Source organism: Rhipicephalus sanguineus, chromosome 2 (genome assembly GCF_013339695.2).
Source record: "Rhipicephalus sanguineus isolate Rsan-2018 chromosome 2, BIME_Rsan_1.4, whole genome shotgun sequence".
NCBI lineage: Eukaryota > Metazoa > Arthropoda > Arachnida > Ixodida > Ixodidae > Rhipicephalus > Rhipicephalus sanguineus.
In genome coordinates, this window is record NC_051177.1 from 148814623 (window position 1) to 148827881 (window position 13259).

A 13259-nucleotide genomic window follows, 5' to 3' on the forward strand; every position below is an offset into this window, starting at 1 on the left:
CACCAGCCAGATGGCGTACCTATATACCTATGCTCGCTTCCACTCGTTAGTCAGCGTATGTATTAAATTTTTTCAAAGCAAAAATTTAGTGATGTGCGCAATCCTCCATGTCGGCTCTGCATCGTGTCCCTCAGAGGACGTTTAATACGCTACCGCAAAAATCAGTAAAGTCCGCATAAAGCAAGTGTTGTCTTTGTACATTTGTTTGGCACCGTGGGTACAACGCATTGATATAGTTTACATGCGCATGTATTCACTTTCATAAAGCATGGGTGTGTAGCCTAGTGGTAAAGACACGCGCCTTCAGAGCATGAGGGCCCGGGTTCAAACCCCAGCATCGGAAAAGTTGCTTTATTTATTTATGCCGAAGACATTATCGGCCTGAACAGCCGCTCGTGGCTCTGAAAAGCGTGGAACGTGGAAAAATTTTTCTGGCGTGTCCGTGCTCCGAGTTATCCAGCAGCAAAGTTTAATTGCCGTTCGCCTGATTAGGTATTTAAGGCAGTGAGGATCGCCGCAGTGTTACTCCCTGATGCGACGCGCAGTCATTCCTTGATATCGACAGCCAGTAGTAAAAGGGTAAGCGTTATACCTAAACGCCGCAGGCAACTGCCGCGGCAAATGAGGGCGATATGCTTTGCGCCGGGATTCACTGTATTGCGTGCGCAGCCATGCGAATCGCAATTGATATTTCAGACAGATATCTAAGAGCATGCACATGCTAGAGGAATTCTGCCAGATGTAACTTCAATACAGACATACTCGCTTACTGCAGTCACTAAAATGTTCATTATTCAATCTTAGTTAATTGGACGGGTGACAAAGATAATTATCGTCTCAGTTTGTGTCTCCCTCGACGCATAACTTATTTGTAAAGGTGGCCTTTACACACTTCCCAGTGCTGAATTTTAAGAAAACCATAAAGCTTAATCTTGATCACTTTGTTTTATTGTGGCATGAAATGTGTACGCACAAAAATATTTGGTTGAAAATTTCTGAACTGCGAGAAACTTTGTTTCATTTGAACGAAATGTCTGTCAGTCAAAAGCTTTGTTTTATCTTGCTCAAAGTATATTACATTAATTCCGAAACAACTTATCGGGGGGCGTTAGCTGCTTAACATGACAGCTCTTAACACACTGCACTGTCAGTGGTTCTTACTTGTCGATTTGGTAAGTGATGGGAGTCGCTGCTCTGCTTGACGTCCAGCTAGCTGGTTGCCATCTAACTACAAGAACTTTCATAAGAAGCCTGCGCACAATAGCGCCATTACCGGTGTGGAGTTTTACCTTTTCCGTAAACGTATTACCGTTTACGCAATACCGGATCATCGGACAGGTGCACAGCAGCAACGACGCTGGTAGCGACATTTCTTGTGACGCGTCGCATAAACACACACATGACATAATACTGCAATGACTTTTCATATTCTACTTATCTGCTGGCTTAAAGCGTTCGTTAGGGACATACTCACAAACGCGCCACCTTTTAACAATATTTCTTCTACGAGAGAACATGTGAAGCCAAGAAGCGTCTCAGGCGTATTGTATAGTTGCACAAAGCGCCGCAGGACACCGCCGCTATTCACAGTATTGTCACTTATAGCTCCTATTACCCGGTGATAAGTAACAGCAAAAAAATTTAGGGAGGCCTAAAAATAAAAATAAATATATCTAAATAAAATATAACGGTGGTTCGTATAAAAAAAATCACAGCGAATAAGTATAGAGACACGTTGCAGGCGACACCCCTAATAGCTATGACAATTAAGCATGAAGTATAGTCACCTTACCTGTCAAGGTTAGACAATACAAAATTCAGTGACTATGTAAAATAGCATAAAACAGCTTTGGGGCGCTTATGGGAAAAACGGTGCATTTGGTATCGCAATGTTTCACCAATTCCTTTCCTAACATCTTTAAGATGGTTCGTAATGATCTCCGTTATTATGATAGAACACAGCGCAAACTATCGAGTTTTATTGAAAAACACTCGCGCAAAGAGTCACCCGCTCAAAATCTAAACAGGAACAAACAAGATTTGATTTAGTGGCTGGCGCTCAAGAAATCTACTTCGGTGGCATGCAACATTATAGAGGGCCTCGCTACGCATGTCTCGTCAAATCTTTTAATAAAAACACGCTTCTTCAATTTCTCGAGCAACTTTCTCTTATAAATCACCCTCGCATCTGACAGCAAGGGCGTGAAGCCGCACTCCCTACAATGTAACGACAGGTTCGAACAAGGTGGTCCCCTCAATGAATTGTTTAATAATCTGTTATTTACCGAGAAGCTTCCATAGCGACACAACAGCGAATTCAGAATTTGCGCGAAAGACGCCGCACGCATTAGAGTATAGACTATGTTACGTAAGGCATATGGGCGCCGCCATCATGGGCTGTTAAACGAATGTTTTCTTAGTTTTGTATCCCGTGACGCGAACTGATAAAGCCAGGAAACGCCGAATGCACCAACCCAACAGTTTTCATGTGTATACGCCCACCGTAGCGCTGTTCGCTTAGTTGTTCAAGATAAAACACGGCAAGGTTAACAGCCCAGCATGGCGGCACCGAAACCCGTCTGTAAGATAGTCTATATGCGGCACAGTACAGTGGCTACGAACACGGGTCATGACACTGACACAACTAAAAAGGGGGGAAATTTAAGAAAGTAAAAGGTCAGCTGGACGTGTACGTTCGCACGTTCGTTTGTCGAGACAGCGCGAGCGCCTCCATGTCACTCTGCTCCCCCAAATAGGAACGAGCACATCTCATCGCCTGCCCTCGCTAGAGGACTCTGGCGGAAAGATCAGAAAATGTCACTGCCTTTAGTTTTATTCAGGTGGCTTAGTGGCAGTAGTATCACCTTGAGAAGCTGAGTTCAGCCAACGTTTATTGTTTATACGCGAGGGACGCCACGGGCTGCAGCGGGTGAGTGAGCTCCTCGTTTTAGGGGCGAAGCTCCTTAAGGCGGCACCCGTTCGTCCCTCGTAGTCGTAGTCGTAGTGCGTAACCAGTCTTACGCTTTGACCTCCAAGGTGGTGCCGGTGGGAGATTTTTCCTGTGCGTTGTGAACAATAAAAAATTCGCAGCGTGCGCGTTAACTAAAAGCCGAATTCTTCTGTCTCTCATTCCCCATTAGCAGCCATTGGCATGTTCCAGTAGGAAACGTTAGTAGAAGTAGAAGTGTAAGTGTTAGCTCAAAGCCGACTTCTTCTGTCTCTCATTCCCATTAGCAGCCATTGTTTACCTCCAAAGTAGTGCCTGGTGAGATTTCTCCTGTGCGTGAATAAACAATAAAAATTTTGTTCAAAACGCCGTTGATTGGTGAAATAAACCAACGAAAGACGCCAGATGTTTTGTAAAAGCAAAACGAAAGAACGCCAGATGTTTCTAAAGCAAAACGAAAAGACGCCAGCTGCTTAACGAAAGACGCCAGATCTTTTCTAAAGCAATGGTTTTCTAAACAATGAAAATTCACAGCGTACATGTAAAATTAAAGTGAGCTGCAAGTCGTCATAACTCATCGAACCTTTAGTATAAACGCGCCCGATCTGACGTCGGTGATGATGTACTGGGCAGAATTCACGGAAGATTCACGGTTTACCGATGAACCTCCGCAGCTTCGCCCACTCATCATCATTCACTCCGTGGATATGCCGTGATTTTTTTTCGACTTTTATATTGGGAAATCTCGTTGATAACCGGACAAACATAGTATCAATCGATTCGTGAAGTGTTCACAATCACGATTTCACTAAGGTCGGAGTGTTATTTTGTGTTAGTTTCTCAGAAGCTATAGATTTGAAAATGTAAACAAATCATCTATTAGCACCAATAGAGTTGAAGTTCAATAAATTAAAAAAAAATATTTACTCCAAGTTGCAAGCATCGACATTTCGTACTCCTCCCATGAAATTCTGAGAGGAACGCGAATCCAAAATTCGCATTTTTCTAAGTACTTTAGAAGAGGAGTTACATGCGTTTGAAGTTTTACATGTATGTGCTCCATAGGAGTCACATGGCTTGGTAGAGAAACAAATCCCCCTCAATCAAAGAAAACTAAGCGACATCGGCAAAAACAAACTCTCTCATTCGATTCTCCGACCTTGATTTTATAAGACACGGTATTTTCCTGAAGTATTTCGCCGGATTAATGATGTAGCAAGCGATTGAAAAATCAACGGAAAGATCGTTAGCAAGGGCAGCCATATCGAACCGGTTCAACACCAAATCTGAATCTAGAAACACCACATGTAATCTTGACTATAGAACAAAACTGTTACGATATATGGAAGGTATAGGAAGGGGTTAACCCATCTCAAACTGTATTTCTGTGTTTCCGTTGGAATTTAGAAAACAAAATACAATTATTACTACCAAAGGAATACATCACTGCACGCAACTGATCCGAGCGCCTTCTTTACTGCACGCAACCGTAACGTATCTCCCTCTAAAAAAAAAGAAATCCGCTGTTACACTGACCGGTCAGAAACGTCGGATGGGTTCGGTTAGTAGGCAGTCAATCCCAAACAATGACAGGAGAAGTTAAAACCAAGAAAAGTTCCGCAAAGGACCGGTACAATGAAGGAAAGAAGAGAGAAAACAAAGAACAAGCGTGCAATCAGAGCTCGGCCGCATGCCGAAAGAGCAAAGCCGGGACTGGACAAGGTTTTCGAATCACAGAAGGGACGCAGAACACAGAGAAGAAGGCAGCTACTCCTGATTGGTGGGACGACTGCACGGACCTAAGTCAAGATACGCCTGACATTGATCCATGCTCTGGCAGTCAGCCTAAGATGCAATCGCGTGCAGAAACAGGAAAAGATAGCGATTTTAGAGCTCACCCAACAGAAGGAAAAGATAATGTACACAGAGAGGAGAGTGAAAAAGCCGAGATCGTGAGAGATCTCAGAATGAGTGTAATTCTCCAGCGCGACAGAGGCTTCATTGACCATCTTTTAGTGACACAGCAAAAGGCACCGGAAGCTGCACAGGATCTCAAAAAACATGCTGGACGAGTTCCAGAAAATGAAGGTTATCGCCCTACAGGTCGTAGAAAAAAACGCGCATCTCGAAGGCAGAATCAAGGAACTGACAAACATTAAACCTAATGTGACGCGCACATTCGCAGAGGTGACAAAATCGAACTCAAATGAAGAATATCAGGAGCAACGAAAGGAAGAAACGAGCCTTGAAAGAGAAAGGCAATCCGTTCTAGTCAGGTCTCCTGAACATGAGCAAGAAGAAGGCATCTCGGGAAAGGTGAAAACAAACCTAGTTAAGCACTTTGACCCGCCTGCTCTCGGGCTAAAGAGGTTGGCCTCAGGCAGATTAAAGGAGGCATAGCGGTTACCGCTGCCCCTGCTGCAGCCATACAAAAATTGAAAGACAGGCTGCAAGAGCATCATGAGACAATGCACTACGACACCAAACTAGTAGAAGGATCACAACCAGAGATCAGACTTATCTCAGTCGACAAAAATGTGGAATCGGCGGACATACCAAAGATTCTCCTTGAACAGAATGGACTAGAGGGATCAGTGAACGACATAAAGGTTGTCTGGAGATCAGAGAGGAAATTCGGTTCGCACATTACTCTTCGCATCGCGAACCTTAGCCTAGCCAATGACGTAGTGCAAAGAGGAAGCCTATATTTAGGATGGTCCAAGTGTAGAGCATTGGAGAACGTGTACCTACCCAAGTGTACATTCTGTACAAGAGTAGGGCACAAGGAGGAGAAATGCTTCTCAGAGGGTGCAAGATGCACAGAATGTTCAGGAGAGCATTATTATAAAGAATGTAAAGAAAAGCAAAAGAGATGCCCCCTGTGCGTCGATGCCGGGAAGGATGAGGTGAATCACTCGATATGGGACGGGCCATGCCCCACGTTTGAGGAACGATATCAGAAGAAACGAAGGGAGATTGGATTCAACTAGGACAACCCCTACTAGTATCAATAGACTTTTCTAGAGTGAAACATCTAACTTAAGTACATTTACCCCTATCGCTGAAACTAACCAATTTCATCGCAGAAACCGAGTAGGTTTAGATAACTATTTTATTTTAGCTTACTTCATAACTCAATCACTTCATTACTTGAACCAAGTAGGTTTATTTAGTTACCTTACTTTATTTTACTTTGTAGCATAATCACTCAATTTCTTAAACCAATTACGTTTAGGTTTACCTAGTCTGAAATGACTTCTATTTAATCCAAACAAATTTGAGAGAAGCACCAGTGAATGTCTGACCACACAGAACAGCTTAAAATCGTTCAAGTCAATCTAGGTCGCTCAATCAAGGCTACTAAAAAACTAACAAACAACTTATTAGAATTTAAACAAAACATAACATTGTTACAGGAACCTTACACGTTAAAAGAATAAAATAACTGGTTTCTCACTCAAAGATCGAATTTTAGCCACAGAGGATTCACCTAAAACTGCAGTCATAGTTCACGACAAACAAATTGAAGCCTTTCCAGTCCACATATCGCAGACAATTAATATAATTAAAATAAAATGGTATAGTTCGAAAGTCACCATTATGAACTGCTACATCCCCCCTGAAGGCGCACTGGAAAGCACAATCTCAATAATTTAAAAATATATACAGTCAAACGCTAATGAACATATAATTATAGCAGGAGATTTTAATGCCAAAAATACTCTATGGGGTGGACAAATAACCGATGCAAGAGGGAGGGAATTGCTTGAATTTATCAATTTAAATATCTAAATATAATTAACGATGGAATCATTCCCAGCATTTGAAACCAAAAACGGTCGCAGTTGGATAGATATAACATTGACAACTCAGTCAATTCTACCCCACATAGAACATTGGGAAGTCCTATATGTACCGAGGAATCTGATCATAAATATATACAACTAAAAATATTTAACAGACAAGAAAACAGACAGAAAAGGCTTACTAAAACAGGGGAATTTAAATTATTACAAGAACTAGGACAAGATAGGTGGTTTGATGAAATAGTTGAACAAGACATAGAAAGCTCAGACCAACTAAACGACTTAATTGATCAGATATACCAAAAAATAGACAAACTAAAAAACAATTAAATATTCGAAAACAGTAAAACAAAGTAATTTGGAGAAAATAGCCAAACCGTGGTGGACACCACAGTTGGAGATAGAACGCAAAAAAGTTAGGGCTCACAGAAGGAGATTTCAGAAAGCAAGAGACGGAATCCAGCGAGAGATATACAAGAAGCAATACTACGAAGCATTTGCAACTTATCAGAAAAATATTAACTGAAAGCAAGACCTTTCTTGGAAAGAATATTGTGCCGAAATTAGAAAGAAAAACCCTTTCAACTTGGCATATAAAGTTGCTACAAACAAGGTTAAAAAGGCGATAGTATTAAATCCAGTTATGAATGCCGACGGAAACCTAACAACAGGTATAGAAAAAACAGCAACAGAAATCATAAAAGCACTATACAAAACCACAAGGGAACAATGTAATGAACAGAACGTAGACGCAAATACAAAGGTGGGAATAGCATTGAGCCAAAACTTAAATAACGAAATCCAGGATGAGGTACAACCATTCTCTGAAGAGGAGATAAGTAACGTAAAGGTTTACGGAAGAGAACAGCACCGGGGCCAGACAACCTTACAACATCATTTCTACAGACACTATATATCAAAGTATAAAAAGATATTTTATTTTATATTAAATACAGCACTCAAATTAAACTATTTTCCAGAGGGCATGGAGAAAATCAAAAATAATTTTAATTCCTAAGCAAAGAAATAAAGGACAAACTGATCCAAGTAACCTTAGACCAATTGCAATTAACTCTATATTCGGCAAGATCTACGAAAAATTACTGTATCAAAGAATCTACCATCATTTGCACATTAACTGACTTATTCCACAGAATCAATACGGATTTACCTATGGAACATCAGCAGTGCGCGCATTACAGACACTAAAAACTACAGCGGAAAAAGCAAAATTAGACAAACTTAAAGTAGCTATTATATCCCTAGACATAAAAAACGCTTTTGGAAGCGTAGATTCAAGTGGAATCTTAACTGAACTTATGCAATTGAAAATGCCGACATATATCATAAATGTTATTAAACACTTACTTCATGGAAGAAGCACAACATATGAACTACCATCACAAAACATTGAATTCCAATTAATTGGAGGTACATCACATGGTTCACCACTGAGCGCGATATTTTGGAATATCATAGTGGCCAAAATACTAAACACAGAAATGCCGTTCGGAACAAAAATCCAGGCTTTCGCAGATGATATAACATAAGTGATAACAGCTCAAACCAGGGCACAAATGGAAAATAGGAGTAATCAAGCACTTAGAATAGTACAAGAGTGGAGTGAGGAAAACAAACTAACATTTTCTCACAGTAAGTGTAAATACGTAATATTAGGAAAGGAATACCAGAATAGACCACCCATAATCAAATTGGGGAACAATAATACAAAAAATCCGGCGAAATAAAGATCTTGGGAGTAACCTTTGACAGTAAGTTTTCTTTTTTGACTCATCTTAACAATATTAAAGATAAGATACAAAAATTTACAATAGGATTAGCTAAATTCACAGGCAACAGTTGGGGCATGTCAACCAAACAACTAAGAGATATTTACATCAGAGGTATTGAAAGAGCAATTGTCAATGCGTCACCAATATGGTACTCTAATAAAAGTCACATAATAAGGCAATTAAGAAGTATACAACGGCAGCCTTTAATTAAAATATGTAAAGGATACAGAACAATACCAAACACGGCACTAAATGTCATAACAAAAGTTCCACCAATTCACTTAACAATAGAAAAAGAAAATGAGCTTTACCTAATTAAAGATGACAAAAAAATATTTGAATGGAATGGAAAACAATTCACTAAAAACGACATAGCTCCATCCCCCGACTTATGGGCAATCCATCCTGCGAATCTAAAATCAATCAAACATAATAAAAATCCAATCCGTGCTGATATCAACATATACAGGGTGTCCCAGCTATCACGCAGCACGATTTAAAAAAAGAGGAACGGCGTTACGCGAAGCGAACCTGCTGCATATTGTTCCTAGTACACTGGAGTAGCCACTGCTATTTTTTTCGTTAATGAGGTTTAATTAATTAGTCGTAACTATATTTGTAACTCGACAAGTACTTACCTAATTGTCAAAATGTCAATGAGGCGCATGTAGGCATGTTCAAAGGACATCTAACTGCGCAATTTTTAACAACGTTCTAATTACGTGCTCATTTTTTCCGGCTGTTAAAGAAAGCCCGCGAAATATGAAAAAACGCCAGGCCTGCGCTGAAACCGCAGCACAGTCACAGCGAAAGCTGGAAGAGCGGCGTTTCTAGAGCCCGTTGTAAGCTCTCTTGGGGCTACAATACAAGTAGACTAGAAAGGTACCCACTACGCCATAAATCACAATTTTTGTGAAGTTGGGAAGCACCTACTAAGCCATTATACATCATTCTGCGGAGAAGCGAGGCACCAGCTACACGTCTGTAGGGCATTATGTGCACATTGTTGACGCGACGACTGATGACGATGAAGAATTATGGCTCAGCCATTTGTAATGGGTTGGAAGCTTTAAACGGCCCACCAGTTATGTAATTTGCATTGGGTGACGCCCGCTCGCTATTTCCCTCTCCCGTCATGCTGTATAACATACGTTGACGTGGGAGCGAGACGGGGGCGGGGGCGCAGAACTTTACTGAGACCCGAGGAAATGGATCATGCGCTCATGGGCTTCCTTGGCAACCAATCCAAGTGCACTTGGGAGGAACCCACTACGCTATAAAGCATTGTAATTTTACTGAGACCCCGAGGAAATGGATCTGCGCTTATAGGCTTCCTTGGCAACCAATACAAGTGCACTTGCGAGGAACCCACTACGCTCTAAATCATTCTAATTTTGAGAAGTAGGGCAGCAGGACACTCTGCCATTTTTTCGTCATTTTACGGAGATCCGTGGTACCTGCTAAACGCATGTAAGGCATTATGCGCACTTTGTTTGTTGATGACGAAGAATTATGGTAGATATCTTTGTAATGGGTTGGAAGCATTTCACAACCTACTCGTTGCGCAATTCGCATTGTGTGACGCCCGGTTGCAGAATTCGCGTTGTGCGACGCTTGGTGCTTATTTTACTCTTCTACCACGCTATATTGCATATGCTAATGTGGTTCCTTCCCGACATGAAGCCTGTATAGGACCTTTTGCCAAGCAGTTTTCAAGCACGGAATGGCTGAGAGGTTGAATACTGGGCTCCCACGCAGAGGGCCCAGGTTCGAACCTCGTTCCATCCTGGAATTCTTTTCTTTATTTCGTTTTTTTTCTTATTTCGATCGATACTGGTTACGGACACCGGCGGCGGCGGCGGCGGCGGCGGACAACTACGGCGCCAAAAACGGCCGGTAAAATGATCTCATAACAGCTTTCGCTGTAAAATAACACGTGACTATGCTCCCACCCGCAAAGGAAGCCAGCGCCCTCAAATAAGCTTACTGCAAACAACCGCTTTGCCTCTTCGTTGCGAGAGACAGCGTTCCGCATTTTGGCAAGGGACAGGTCGGGCGCCCACGATATGCGTGCAATTTTGCTGGGATTCATTCCGTTCGATAGTACGCCACAATCATTATCCATATCTCACCGCCGACTGTTCTAACTGATAACGCGGCAGGTGTTCTGTTACGGCCTGACTCTGTAAAACCAAGTGGTGCACTTCTTAGGCCGGGGAGTGGCAGATAGGGCGATGCATTTTTTTCTTTCTGCATGTTTCTCCTTGATCCTGTCTACCTCATAGGGAGCCTGTTTGAGGGCGCTGGTTCCCGACGCGCGCAACAGTCTAGTCACGTGTAACTTTTCATATTTCGCGGGCTTTCTTGATCAACCGGAAAAAATGAGCGCGCAATTAGCACGTTGTTGAAAGTAGCGCATTTAGATGCCATTTGAGCATGCCTACATACTCCTCATTGACATTTTGACAATTAGGTGAGTACTTGTCGAGTTACAAATATAATTATGACTAATTAATCAAGCCTCATTAATGAAAAAAAATAGCAGTGGCTACTCGAGTGTGCTAGGAACAATATGCAGTAGGTTTGCTTCGCGTAACGCCGTTGCTCTTTTTTTAAATCGTGCTGCGTGATAGCTGGGACACCCTGTATACCGATGGATCAGAACAAAATGGCAAATGTGGAGCCAGTTACATGGTCATCGACAAAAATTGCATTATACTAGAGACCAAGGTATTTAAACTACCAAACTACTCCGGCAACTTCGAAGCAGAAGCAATCGCAATCAGAGAAGCATTAGGAAAAATTAAAAGCATGGATTGTTACAAATCTTACCAAATTCTAACAGACAGTCTATCTGTCTTAAAAGGTTTAGAAAATGCCCATAATAAGAATTACTTCGTGTACTCTATCAAACAGAATATATTATCACTGCCAACCTACAACATATCCCTAACATACGTTCGAGCTCATAAAGGAATAACAGCTAGGGAACGAAATAGCAGATGAATTAGCTAAAAAAGCATGCACGAGTGAAGAGAATGTTGAGGCGCAAATCACACCAAAATTTATCAAAAAGAAACTTAGAGAAAAATACAGTGACAGATGGAACTCGGAATGGCATGAAATGGGTAAGAGAACATATTGCTACGAATGGGTAAAAAATGTGAACAACCTACCGGCCCATTTTCCACTGGGACATTGGGAAACGCAAGCGGTCTCAGCACACGGACGGTTCCCTTACTACCTAAGAAGATTCGGCATCATCGAAGACGAGGAATGCAAGTGCGTACAAGCAGCATCTTCGTTTGATCATTATCTGACCGCATGTTCAATTACTAAAAATGAAAGAGAAAAATTACAGAAGTATTACAAACAGAGCATTGACAAGCATAAGCCAGAAATAATTAAAGACAAAGAACAAATGAAAATTATAGAGGAGATAGTAAAAAAAAGCCAATCAAAGCATTCTGGCCGAATAATATAAATAATAATAATAATAATATAATAATAATATAATAATAATAATAATAATAATAATAATAATAATTAATAATAATAATAATAAAATACAAAAATAAAGAATAGTTGTTAACACTGAAATCATGCCCAGAAGGAAGAGGGAGCGGAGCGAGTAGGGAGAAATAAAGAGTAAGCAACAATCTCAATCCATGTCGACTCATCCTAATGGGAAAAAAAAAATTCGCAGATCCCACGTACCGTGGGGTCTGATGTTTGCGAAGCCATTCGGCGGTACTTAACTGTGGCGTAGCTTTTTTTTAACTAGCGTACACGTTACCCAAAATGACGCTAGAGATTTGTATAAATTTTCCTACGCACACATATTATTTGAAGAGCCGCACATGATGTTATATAAACAAAGTTTGTTTACGGTTGGGTAACGCTGCCAATGGCAACGGGGGGGGGGGGGGGGGGGGGTGGGTATTACCAACACCAGAAGCGGTAAGCTGATATTAGTTCTTACCCGTATGTCCCGAGAACCATGCAACGCTTTTCACGACCCGTTGCATGTGTGCAAGAAGTTCTCTGACAGTTCTTGACCGTGATCAGTGAGCACCAGCAGCTGGTCATGACTTGTTATAGGATCCGGTCCCGATCGTGGTGACGAGGGGTCCATGTGTAGTGAAGTATGTGGTATAGTAGAGCTGTTGGAATTCGTGGATGCCTCGGTCATTTCGTCGACAAATTGTCTGTCGACAGAGCCGGTGACATGTCGGAACCTGAAGCCACCCTTCGCGTTGGTGAGGTATAGGCCGTATAGAGGCTGGTAGGCCTGGATAGTGCTACGTAGACCAACATCAGTGGATGGTGTTTGTCGTATTCGTAGACTATCTGGGTGTATTTGGCCTACGTAGCCTAGTCTACAAAGCGGCTGTCAATCAATCTGACTTCCATCGGTCAGCATGAGGCCATCGCCCAGCTCGTAAGAAATGAAGAGGACACTGCGTCGTTCTGGCGGACTAAGTGCACTTTACGGTGCGGTGATGTGGATATCATATGTAACTTTCTCTAATGCATTCCTCGGGGTCGAGCAACGCTTCAATATGCTTGCTGAATCATAGAAATACAAACGTAATGTTATTAGACTGCTATAAAGCGGAGCCAACACTGGAACTACAGACTTATTCCGATATGACGCCTGTATCGCAGGAGTACAACATCGTAGGAGTATCATGTAGTTTTTATGCTTCTTGT

General features: G+C 41.7%; 1 pseudogene; it reads left to right on the plus strand.

Moving 5' to 3' along the window:
- Window positions 1-8620: 8620 nt before the first annotated feature.
- Window positions 8621-13259, plus strand: part of LOC125757386 (uncharacterized) — a 13752-nt pseudogene continuing 9113 nt past the window's right edge.